General features: G+C 31.2%; 1 protein-coding gene across 1 annotated transcript in view; it reads right to left on the bottom strand.

The window, feature by feature from the left end:
* Nucleotides 1-13495, bottom strand: part of LOC113381636 (kin of IRRE-like protein 2) — a 570166-nt gene that overhangs the window by 14659 nt on the left and 542012 nt on the right. The gene's annotated exons all lie outside the window — the stretch shown is intronic.

Here is a 13495-nt window from a genome sequence, read left to right as displayed (position 1 = left end):
CGAATGTGATTATCGTAAAAACGTATCATATCGATTACTCCGTACGACAATATATGAACGTACGAAGATATAACGATATATCAAATGTGGCAAAAAATATCTTGCGTCAGAGAGAGGCTATTGTCAACGGTTTTCTTTTTTTCGTTCTGATTGCGTGTGCATTTTGTGATAAAGCTTTGTCGTATCGGATTTTCAGGATTATAAAGAACAGAAAATAATAACATGTTGGGAATTATTAGCAGGACAATGATGAATATACGTCATACATCACAATATACAATTTTACAAATGGTGTATCTTACTTATCCCTTTTTCGAATTGCGAATTCAATTCCACTAAAATAAATGCAGATATAGGGTACGCATATAAACTAACCAAACTGAAGATAAAAAAGTGAAATAAAAGTACCATCTGGTTTCAGCCCAATCAAAGACTGGATTCGACCGCTCTCAATCTTAGTGGCACCGGGCATATGTTTTATGTCAGTTAAATAAAGTGCTACATATAATAGGAAACGTGTCAAGGGAAAAGAAACTAATATTGGGATATACGCATCAAATCGATATAGCAAATTCCCTAAAAATAGTCCAAACAGCATCACCTTAAATATAATAACAAACCTAATTTAACATCGCTATCAAAGTCATTAATCCAATTCTAAATTTGGTACAAATGAAGTTATAACAAACAAGTCAGTATAATTATTAGTGTGAATCACGATAATACAACTAATAAAATCAAAACACTAAATCATCATTTACTAACCACTATATTTTTATTTTGTACCTATATCAGTTATCTCAAAGCGAATTTGCGATTGAAACACACACCAGTCGTTTAATTTAATTATAAAATAATTATTACCATAGGTAGATAATTTTCAAAATGCAACAAAGTATCGTAATTACATATAGAAAATTAATTAGCTTCGTTTGATATGCGCGTTATGAAATATACAATAATGCAATATTCTGGGCTGAGGCTAAATTATTATTGTTCCATTATTCTGATTGTTAATTTGGAGTTTTATAAAAATTGCAAAGATTGCAGAATTGATATCATTACGGTTTGCTTTTGCTTTGAAACGTACAATTTATAATTAACGCCATTATAATTAGATTTATTTAATATTGTCATCAGAGAGATGAAAGTTTTAGCAGTAAGTTGACAAATGGTCAATGTAGTAATTTTCCCATTTTTTTACATATATTTAATTAACTTCCCGTAGGGTAAGTTATAGTAATCGCAAAAAAATCGAAAATGAAAATTTTTATATATCTTTACGTTTCAGAGGTTTCTGAACATTTTGGCATACCTTAGAAAAAATGGATGTATGTGTGTGTGTGTGTGTGTGTGTGTGTGTATGTGTGTGTGTATGTATGTATGTATGTATGTGTGTGTATGTATGTGCGGATACAAATTTTCGTCGACGATTTCGGGAACACGGATCAACCGATTTGAATAATTCAAAAAACATTCGATTTGTATTGATAAGAAGACGTGCTGATTAGTTTTTGGCGAGGGCAGGTCTAGCCGTTCCGGAGATACGGGGCAAAAAGTGCCGAGAACGGTAACTCAGTTTTTAAGCGAACGGGGCGTCCGATTTTAATAATTCAAAAAACATGCAACTTGTATTGATAAGATAAAGAATTGATCAAATTTTCATAAAGGCAGGTCTAGCGGTTTCGGAGATCTAACGAAAAAAGTAAAAAAAAATGCCATTTGGCGGTCAAAAATGATCATTAGACATATGCACATCAAATTTTCAGATATTTTATAGAGATTTTAACAATAAGTATAAATTTTGTTTATTTTCCTATGGGTTCCGTACCAATGTTTACCCGTTAGACAGCGACGCCGCGCTTACGCGCTTTATATTTTGTCTCTATGCAGTTAAAGCAGTACGATTGCTTTGAAAAACAAGTTTAGATCTTCCAAAATATGTCAAAATAAAGAAAACATTTTTTATTTCAAAAAAAAAAAAAATTTAAAAAAAAAATTAAAAAAAAATTTTTTTTTTCAAAAAAAAGTAATTTTTTGTCCAATTTATAGTTTTTTAAAAATCTTATTTTTTCGAAGTAAATTTTTTTCAAAAATGTTAATCGTTTTTAAAAAAAATAATAATTTTTGGTACGGGAAGTTCCAGCAATTTGCCTTAAGGCACGATGCCCTAATTGTCTTAAGACAGAATTCCACTTACAGCTAGTTTAGTTTTCAAATCTCAAGTTACAACACTGTATAACCGGTGTAAACTCTCTTCAACACACCTGTTGTTAAAGAATATCTTCGTCCAAACTTTCGTATTTGAATCATTATCAGTACCAAATAAAATAAGAACACGGACGGCCACTTAAAATAAACACCTGCCACTTTGGGCAGGTTAAATCTTGTGGCACACTTTGTTAAAGTTGATATAATAAAAGTTGATGGTTCTGATTGTATATTTCATTTAATAAAATGCATTTATAAAAACGCTAAAATTTATATTATTTTACTGTAAATTTATATTACAGACATAAATAAATATATTATTCATCCCATTAAATTCGTGTTCCAATTTTTAATATAATCCCCAGCACCTAAATACTGAGCATTTTCCCAAATTATAGAGAATGGCTCGGGGAGACAATAATGTCTTGTAGCGCTGGTGTTTTATGGCCAATTATAATTTTTATGATTCGAATTAATGTTTATGAGTATTCTTGAAGTAAGATTCATTGCCAGCCTTAATTAACCAGATAAGAGCTTTGGACAATGTTAATTCTTGTTGTTAAATTTAGATAAATACAGATAGATTTAGTACGAGAAAAATAAATTAATACTTCGAATAAATTATATTTAAGATGATATTGCAAAGAATAGATTTTGATTATTTATTATTCTTATTACACGTTTTTACGATTTTTATAGTGTAGTTGTTGGGCAAGTCATGGCGTACTCAAAGAACTATGAGTAGTTTCTCAGCATATTTTTTGTACTTATATATTATTTGTTGAAAGTTTTGTTATGTTGAAGTTTTGTTTGAGTTTTTAAATCAAATGACGAGAAGTTCAAAACTTCTATGAGTCAAGGAAAAAAGCAAATGTTTTTCATTTTATGGAGGTATTTTACACTGTCATAAATTATAAACCATGATGAGGTTCAGTAGCATTATACTTATCATTTATATTTAATGATAAAGTGCAATGTGCAATGTTTTGGACAGTTATTGGATGTAGAACTGTTTACGATAATTTGAATATATAGTAGGGTAAAATTAAAAGAAAAGTGAAAAATATAAATAAAATATCTGGTGCAATAGTATCGAAACAGCTAAACAAATCCTTGAAATGTTTAAATAAAAGTTATGAAGACCTGTTTTGTGAATAATTCGAAAACGTGCATTCACAATATAAATACAGTGCCTTGTTCACTTCATATTAATCACGCGATCGATTTGTAAGAATCCTTAGACCCTCCTTTTCCTTAGTAAAACCTGTACTTAAAATGACCACACCTCCCCCACCAAAAACAAAATTTTAGGACAATGTTTGAAAAACTTTGATTTTTTAAAAATACATTAGTACGATATATCAATAGACCCCACTCTCATATGATATTTCGTAATTTTTCCCCTTCCCTCCCTCGTAAGTTCCGCCTGATACACCAAGTATTAAAATATGATCCTCGCGGAACTTAAGGTACAAAATTCCACTATCAATTTCCAACTCAAGACAGTTTTAAATATTCTAAATCTGCGGAAAATTCGAAGTGTGAAAACACTTAGCTTGCGTATCCTTTACAAGTTGGGCACTTTGCGACAAATACAAAATTCGCTCCCTCGGTTCCTCGTAGCTGCCGGATCAGACAAACACAGTCGCAAACATCAGGCAGCGAGTGGAAGCGAAAATTCCGCCTGAAATGGAATTTCGTTAAGACGAGGAATTGCAAACGTCAGTTTCTGTGACGCAATCAGCGTTAACACTCAGTTGCATTCCGCGAGCACGAACAGTTAAATATCATCCAGTACTGTCAGAGGAATCTTAGAAACAATTTACCCTCGATTTTCTTTCGGGTAGATATAATGTATTGTGGTTCTATGATAAAGGCAATTTTCTTACATCCGTACACGAGAATAAGTACGAGATAACCTACAGACTTCGAGAACAAGTATAAGACAAATCTTACGTTGTGCACATAACAAGCGCACATTTGTAATACCAATTGAAATGGAATGCTTATTTTGAATTATTCAAATTATTTGTAAGTCAAACAACTTTCTCTGTTTTACTATAGCAATATATGGGTAAAAATATATCATAGATTTGGAGTTGGTAAGGGAGGCAGGGGAGTCTGGATGATGATTACGTCATAGGTAGTAATTTTATTTTTTTACATTAATTGCAAAATGTTTACGTAAGCATGGGGGTAGGGGGTAAGAGCTTTGCTTACTTTTGCTGACAAGGGGGACGGGGAGGGGGTAAATAATTGTAATAAATCTGCTAACGTAATACTTGAACGATCCCTAACTAGAAAGGACCATCCCATAAATCGGGGTAAACTGAGGTTCTGTGAGGATGTGATGAGTTTTTTTTTACTAAATAATGTTGCCAAATTAGAATAAACATATCACCTATATCTATCGTTAGATGACAGAAAAAAATCTGATCTGGCTCAGTGGACCATGGGGTCTCTATTTCACTTAAGCAATGAAAAAATCTAATACAATAATGTAAAGATAAATGGTAAGTAGTATAAAGGTAAACTAGGTTCACATTATATGAAAATATTTGGGAAATAGCAATTTTTTTGGTACAGTTTAATGGCGTTCAGATATATTCGAGATGGTCCAACTTGAAATCATTTCCTGCTATATTTAGCCTCTTTTTTCTACTCCACTTTGTTTTAATTATGTGTTTGATACAAATATTGCGTATTAGGCTTAGATATAAAAGAGTAAACATTCAAAATAAATACAATTTGATATGTGCATTCATAGCACTTTATTAGCTATACAAATCTCATAATTTTCATTTAGGTAAACTATTCGAGTCATTAATAAATATCTGATTAACAAAATTTAATAATATTTCTACACGGAGATATCATTAACTTATTACTACACGCTATTAAGAATCCTGTAACCATTTTAATATATATAAGCGAGATTTTCTATAAAAATGTACAGTCATTGATTTATAATTTATGAAAAATCTAGATGTACCGGTTTTGAGTATTATTTAATTAATACAAATTATACACAATCTTGTTATACAATCTGACCTGGCTTGTCAACATTAATTTTCCTTATTAGCGCGCAGACGTGTATCGCATTCAGGCATGTTTGAACTGAGAACGAAAATACGATGCTTGAATAGATAATGATTTAATATAAAATATACAATTTATAAACAAGTCTTTGGTTGAAAATTTACTATTAATCGATTTAGTGCTAATAGTATATAAATGCAATTTCAAAGCTAAAATAATATTTACAAATGATGGTGAAGATTTCTTATTTTCAATCTGCTTTTTTGTTACATGATTATTGTTCACGATCCATAATACCGAACAAACTTGTCAACTATATAATTCCATGTCTCATTATGATTAGCGGCGACAGAAAATCACAAAAAATGTGTTTTTGTTTACTTGTTAACGAGCAAAAAATCTCGACGTATCGAATGCGACTCTGCGATGTCGAAGACCGGGGCGGATACCTGTAATTCGTGGCCGTCCGGTTTGACAAGCCGCCGGTAAAACTGTTCATGCTGCTTACTACTTCGCCATCGTAAGAAAAGTACTTTTTATTTTGTGCCAACTAGCCATAGACGTAGTAATGATAATAGACTATGAGCATTAAAAAATTAAGCGCAATACATAAGCCAAGTCTCGGGATAAAATAGAAATGGTATGTTGTGGGCCACTTATGTTGAATAATCGTATGAGTTATAGAAAATAATACACATAACATGTCGAGAAGCTATTTAGTTAAAAGCACAAGACCAGGTTAAGATATTAGCAAATAGACACCATTAATTGTTCTCGCATTAATTCTTTCGTGAACCAGAAAATACTAAAATCAGGAAAACCCTCGGAGTGTATTCTTTATTATTATTATTATGCATGTTGCTATGAATAGATGGCGCTAGTATGAATGTTGGTATGAATGATAGTATGGGGATCTATATAAGATTACTATGGATAGGTGATCATAACAAAAGAGGAGTTAATGTATAATAGATAGTTAAAGACAATACGTATATAGGAACTATTCATGTAATTAGTGTCAATAAATGAATAAGAAGATGTGTTTTAATAGAGTCGTCTAGACTTGACATATGTTACCATAAAATCTTCATCACAAAATATCCGCATATTAATTTTTTGTTATGCTGAATAATCGTATGAGCTTGTAGTCACAAACTGTCAAAAATCTATGTCTATGCTATTTTTTTGAGAGTTTCACACATAAAACCTAACCTCCAAATTGCACAAAATGTCAATTACCAATGTTACCATAAGTGTAACTTTCTGTTGTCACTTTGATAACACAAGCGTGAAGTCGAACTAATGTTGATATTTTGACGTTTGTGAATTAGATTTCGCTTTTCATCTCTATTTATATATCTCCCATCCCAATGAATAAGTACGGTTAAGTCGAATGTTGCAAAAATGTTTTAAATCGCGGTATTAACTATTTTTCTAAAAATAGTTATTAAATTGAAAAACTATTAGTTAAGAACGAAAGTTAATGAAGGACTTTATAGAAAATTTAAATCATTAATTTCAAATACGCGATATTACACGAGTAATAGAACTTTGAAATCAAGCTTTACAAAATAGTGAAATATGACTTAACGACTTATTCTCTGGGATGACTCGTATCCTTATTGAGAATACTATACTTTCTGTAACTTTTCGCAGATTTTGAAATTGTACATTGTAATGTGCAACCATTATATTAGTAACATAATGTAGATAAATACTCATAATATATTTTGTTTGTTGTATATGTTCATGCAATAATACTTATGAAAAAATATTATTAATAAGGTAATCCTAAAATTTATGTAACGATTTATTAACTAGTATGCTTATACTGTTCCTGTAAACGTAGTAAAGTTTTTATTATTTAAAGGACGAATTTTCTGTATCTTCTATCCCATGTTAGATTTCAATGTGGAATATATTTTAGTGTTTCGGGATACCCGCCGCTACTGTACATTCCCTCACTTCGAGTTCAGACATTGAACAGTGACCTTTGCCTGCGAGTACATCATAAAACCACTTCGGGCAGAAGCATGATCGTTCGAGGAGGTCTTTTGGGGTCAGTTGTTCCGACTACGTACAGAGCTCTTAACAGTTGTATGCCTCGACAAACCGCAAATGGTACGACGTGCAGAACAAAGTACGTATTTACAATATTGCCAAAATCGTTATTTTACGAATTCATTTGAAATGGTATGTGATATTGTATGTGCAAATGCAGACTTACAAATATGAAATAACAGTAAAGAGCATCATTATCAATACAAATTACATTTTGCTTACTCAAATAGATGGATAATGAAATATAATGTTTTAATGTTTTATTAGATTGTTTATATTGATATTTGTTATTATGTGTTCCTACTTCCTAAACATACATGTATTTGGCCTCTATTTTGACTCTCTCACGCCAGATAAATATCGTAAAGTAATAGCAAAATTATATTAATCTGTCAAATTTAAATTTGCGTAGACAATATTCTTAAGTTTCTAACCTGCCCTCGCACATTTGCTAGAATCATTGTGATACTTTAATATATTTCACCGGAAGATGACTCAACATCAGGAACTACTTTTTCGTATCTGGTTCGCGATCGCATTCTCACTGGAATAACATGAAAGATTCTAGCCAGCTTCTTTATACTATATTCCATTTAGATAAAATCGGTTTGCAATGAATCACGTTTATTCACGAAAATACAACAATGGACCTCCATTGAATGCTGAGGATATTTTTAAGATAATGTCGATTATTACATTATTGAGTTTAAGTATTGCAAAGTAGACACAGGGTGTGCTTATTATAAAAAATATATATCCGTTAATATTTTAATTACCCAAATAAAAAGCAATCCAATAAGCGTATTCCTCTTCGTTTCATTGCAAACATATTTTATGCCTCGTTGCGCCTTTCATAAAGTTTTTATACTACGAAAAGTAATTTTAACCACAAAGTGCTCGTGTAAGATTTTGGTGTTCCTGCGTCGAAATTTATCATAAAAAGCTTAATTGCCTGTTGTTTCGTTCTGTGAATGATCGCGTTCGATTGCTTCCCTCCGAGATTTTTTTGACTTTTGAAATACAACAAAATATAACAAGAAACATTCCGAAGATCAGAAGAAAGATTTGGAATATGCAAAAATCATTCTTAAAAAAATGCTTCTGCAAGTGAATCTTATGATGATTTTACATTCACATTAAAGAATAACGTTATATGATTTTTATTACAAATAATATGATATACAAAAATGCTGACAGAAATAATTATTGAACTTAAATTTTTAAAGATGATTTAAAGAATGACCAATATTTAATATAGTTGGAGATTCCAACTTGGAGTAACAATTTAATAAAGCCATCATCAAAATATTATTTTTGCTAATGATGTTTTAACCTATAAAAGATATAAATAAGTACATCTCTACTGAGCTACATATATTATTAAGTAATTACTATCTCATGATTTCGGACCTGAACAAAACCCCGCGGCTTCATTATGAACTGGATTGACCGACCGACCGACGAAAACAATCGACTTGCATACAGCAACAGAAAAAACTTTAAGGCGAGATTAAAAATGAGAGAAATAAAAACATGATCAAAAAAGTACAAAAGTTTTGAATCGACAGAAACAACGAACACCTGCCTTCACAGACAATTACTTTTTCGGGCGTATGCGAAAACATGTCCCGAACTAGCTTGGTTTGATATCAGCTTTCGCGGTTGGTTTGTTTTAATTTAATTAAATGATTGAAGTTTCTATATATGAACGAATATTAATTAATAGAAACAAAAATCACAAAGTATCGTTAATATATTTTATGATGTTTGATAATAAATATTGGTATTAGAATAAAGATTGCTACTAATTAAATTAAATATTATAAACAGAGTAAACTCAAATTGTAATTACGATGGGTAAATATATTTCCGTTCCTATATGGATCCCATGGCATAGGGAGAATGTAAATACACAAATGCATTGAAGGAGCTCAAGATAATCAATACAGTACTTGATAATTAAATGTTTGAATCATGAATTTTAAATGTAGAATTTTTCATTTCAAGTTTATCAGTTCTGGTAGTATGCGCTGATTTGAACAGGCCATAGAAATCTGATCCAAGTTTCATAGGATACTAAACTAGTTTATAGTGAGTCACAAACATATTGCAGTAACCGAGAGTGATTTAATATTAAACGAGTGAGTCATTGGACCCATTGAGCCCTGCCATTTCGCGAAATGGTCGTAACCGGTAACCATTCGAAATGATTGTCTCTATTTCCTTTCCAAATGTCGAATGATAATCTAAATTTATAACTCACTTATAAATCGTTAACGCGATTTATGATGAAATCGTAATCTGTGCATACCAGGCCATTTTTACAATAATAATGGAATTTTAATACTACATTCTCCTATATATTTTAAAATCACGCTGCTGCTTTTCTTCAACTAAAGACATTCTTCTCAGATGTTGAGATGCCCAAATACACAATTATTAAAATTGAGCAATTATTTCTATTAAAACATCATTTAAATGTAAGTGTACTCAAAATGACAAAAGTATTTAGTAAGTCAAGAGTATAATTTCTATAATTTTAGTCGAGTTTTTAATTATCTTTATTTGAGTTTTATAGTACAGTTGAGATGTTATCTTCGCCCATATAAAGTTCAGACATGACGTGTTATTTGACGTTTTATAAGAATAAAATAGCGTCTGGAGATGTCTGGCTGATAAACAGACAACAACTTTTAGAACATGGAGAGGTACTTCTACTTATTAGCTTGTTTGAAGAAAAATGTCGTGCTCAATTCAACTGTATATACAACGTACTATGTATTTAACTGTTCGGAAGATGAAATCTACATAATATTTCTCATATATCTAAATGAGAAGAGAAATAATGATAGAATGACTCGGGAGAAATTTATTTAAAAAAATGATTCATCCTTATTCATTTTCCTATTTAATAAAGTTGTTTTACAGTATACAGAAAAAAGTAATAATAATCATATAGGAAAAAGTAATTCCAAGCGTAAAATCCTTATGAATCCTATCTCGAATGTTGTCTTTTGACCATACAATATAACAAACATAACGTGTCGATCTCTCCAAATAGACACCGTTAATTGTTCTCGGCTCATGAATACTTTCATAAACCAGAAAATACTAAAATCAGGAAAAGCTTGAAAGTATATTCTTTATTATTATTTATTAGTATTATATCTATTTTATATGTTAGCTATGAATAGAAGGTAGTATGAATGTTGGTATGAATGATAGTATAGGGATCTATATAAGATGACCATGGATGAATGATAATAACAAAATAGTAGTTAAGGTAGAATAGATAGAGAAGTATATAGTTACCATTAGTGTAATAAGTGTTAATGAGTAAAGTTGAAGATCGGTGTGTTCTAATAAATACGGCCAGATTTAACATATGCTACTATAAAATATGATAATTTTATCCATATGATAATTTTTTTCAAAAGCAATAATTTTCTCCGCACGCGACGGCCATCCTGCCGGGCAGATGTACGAACTTGGCAACAAGTTTACACAGAGAAAATTTACAATGTATGTAGTCTGCTTAGCACCTTCGCGAAGACGTTTAATATTAATAAAATTTAAAGCGCCCGATATTCCTGACGTCGACGAGGTAAAACCAGCTTTTGGTAAAAAGAGAGCTGATGGTCACTTTTGAATCACATTACATGTACCTACTTACAATGCACAAGTGATCCACAATATAATGGAAACATCCGATATAATAATGGAAACATCCGATATAATAATGTGCCAGTTTGGTTGCTTTCACTTCTCATTCAAAATAAAACACAAATTAATTTTAATATTAACAAAATTATTTTTAAATTCAACCATTTTTGTCCACAAGTTTGAAATATATTCAAATTTAATCGTACTTAAAACCAACAATTTAAGGTATGGTCAATAGGAGTGGCCTGGATGCACAAGATGAAAAATTGCAAGATCATTTTTATATTATGGAAAATTTGGAAATAGCATCATATTGAGTTATTAATTGCTAATATTAGATGTATTTACATAAAAAAATTCTTGTAATTTACGTGAAAACACCCATATCATAGTCATGATAAGACATCAATATCATGCTCAAGTAAAGAGTCGTTATTGATTACATGATCCATTTTTAGATTTTAGAACTCATCTCTCCTCCTTAGTAATACGTTATGATATTTAAAATTAGCTCACCACCTTCACACAACATTACATGAAAAATTAGTACCTAGGAAAAATCGTAAAGTTTTTGGATTTTTTTTTGATTCCGGTAAAAGTAGATATACGTGATATCTTACTAGACTCCTTCTTCCACATGTGATATTTTATGATTTTTGGTCAAATCTCTTCCCAATCTCCGACGATTACATCCTCCACCATCACGTGATGGACGTCTCCCAAGATAAAAAGTCCAGATGTTTTATTAACTTCCCGTAGGATAAGTTATAGTAATCTCAAAAAAATCGAAAATGAAATTTTTTATATATCTTTACGTTTCAGAGGTTTCTGAATATTTTGGCATACCTTAGAAAAAATGTGTGTATGTGTGTGCGTGTGTATGTGTGTTCAGATACAAATTTTCGTCGACGATTTCGGGAACACGGATGAAGCGATTTGAATAATTCAAAAAACATTCGATTCGTATAGATAAGGAGACGTGCTGATTAGTTTTTGGCGAAGACATATGCACATCAAATCATCAGATATTTTATAGAGATTTTAACAATAAGTATAAATTTTGTTTGCATTCCTATGGGTTCCGTACCAATGCTTATCCGTTAGACGGCGGCGCGGCGCTTACCCGCTTCGATATTTCGTTTCTATGCAGTTAAAGCAGTACGATTGCTTTGAAAAAATTTCAGAATTTGCAAAATATTCCAAAATACACTTTTCTTCAAAAAGTCTTTTTTTTTTAAAAAAAGTAAATTTTTGACAAAAATTTATAGTTTCTAAAAAATCTAATTTTTCAGAGTAATTTTTTTTTCAAAAATGTTAATCTTTAAAAAAAATTGTTTTGGTACGGGAATTTCCACCAATTTGCCTTAAGCACGATGCCATGCGCCCCCCTAGTTTTTATAATAGATCTGGATTTAGTATCAATTCTATAACTAGTATATATCACCGAGTTAATCTTGTAAAATGTGTTTCATAGCATTCTTTTAAAGTGTGACACTGTATTGTTTCAGAAGGCGCTCTCACTATCCGCACAATATGTCTGTGTCTCCTTCGCTCGGTCTTCGAGAAAGGTGTTTAAGTCCGCTCACCGGTGATCGGAGCCCCCCGAGCCGGTATTATGGGTTCTTTAATGACATTGAAATTCATGTCCCGTTGTGCGACACTACGTAAGAAGCGTGTTTCGAGTCAACGTATGTACGAGTATGTGTACTACTTAGGAAGGTGAGAATTGAATAAGCTAACAGAAATTCGTTCTGGCAATAGTGAAGATGTTGATTAAACTTATCGATTTTATCAGCATTTAAAAGAATAAATTGCAAATTAATATTGACTGGTATTTGTTTTTGCCTCTTATACGAAAGGCAAATTGCTGGAACGTCCGTACAGTAATTAAACATACTCAAAATAAAAGTAATCAATCATCAATGAAATTTTATCACTGATCAATAACAATTTTTTTAAATATTTTAGAATAATTATTATAAATACCGTAATTTTTAACATCTTATTTTATTGATCTAATATAATATAAGTGCCTATATTCGCGCGACTACCTTTATTTGTTCTTATCTACAAGAACGAAACGAACATCATCCACGCAAGCAATATGCTTTTCGAATCACTCTAATCGGATGCTCCATTCTATCAAAAACTACTATTCTTTGCACTTTCTGCCCCGTATTTACAAAACCGCTAAACCTGCAAACTGTAATGAATTATTCACTCAGTCAATACAAATCAAATGTTTTTTGAATCATTCTAATCGGCTGTTCTGATGTGCCTTTCTCTCAAAATCTGGTTGATTTTTGCGCTTTTTGCTCCGTATCTCTAGAACGGAGCTGCCTTTGCCAAAAACTAATCAGAGAAATAAACATTATAGACACAAAATTTCTTAAATAATATGTTCTTCAAACCTGATAATGTGTGAATTGTAGCAATATAAAAAATTATTATTGTGAACGCTTATATTTCCTATTAAACACATGATATCAATTCTCCCATAATATTGCTATATCAAATGGCA

The sequence above is a fragment of the Ctenocephalides felis genome, unplaced genomic scaffold (assembly GCF_003426905.1).
Source record: "Ctenocephalides felis isolate EL2017-DRISC unplaced genomic scaffold, ASM342690v1 CF-g0.4_SCAFFOLD_00845, whole genome shotgun sequence".
Classification (NCBI taxonomy): Eukaryota; Metazoa; Arthropoda; class Insecta; order Siphonaptera; family Pulicidae; genus Ctenocephalides; species Ctenocephalides felis.
The sequence above is the reverse complement of the archived record's forward strand: the minus strand, read 5'-3'. Positions and strand labels throughout refer to the sequence as shown.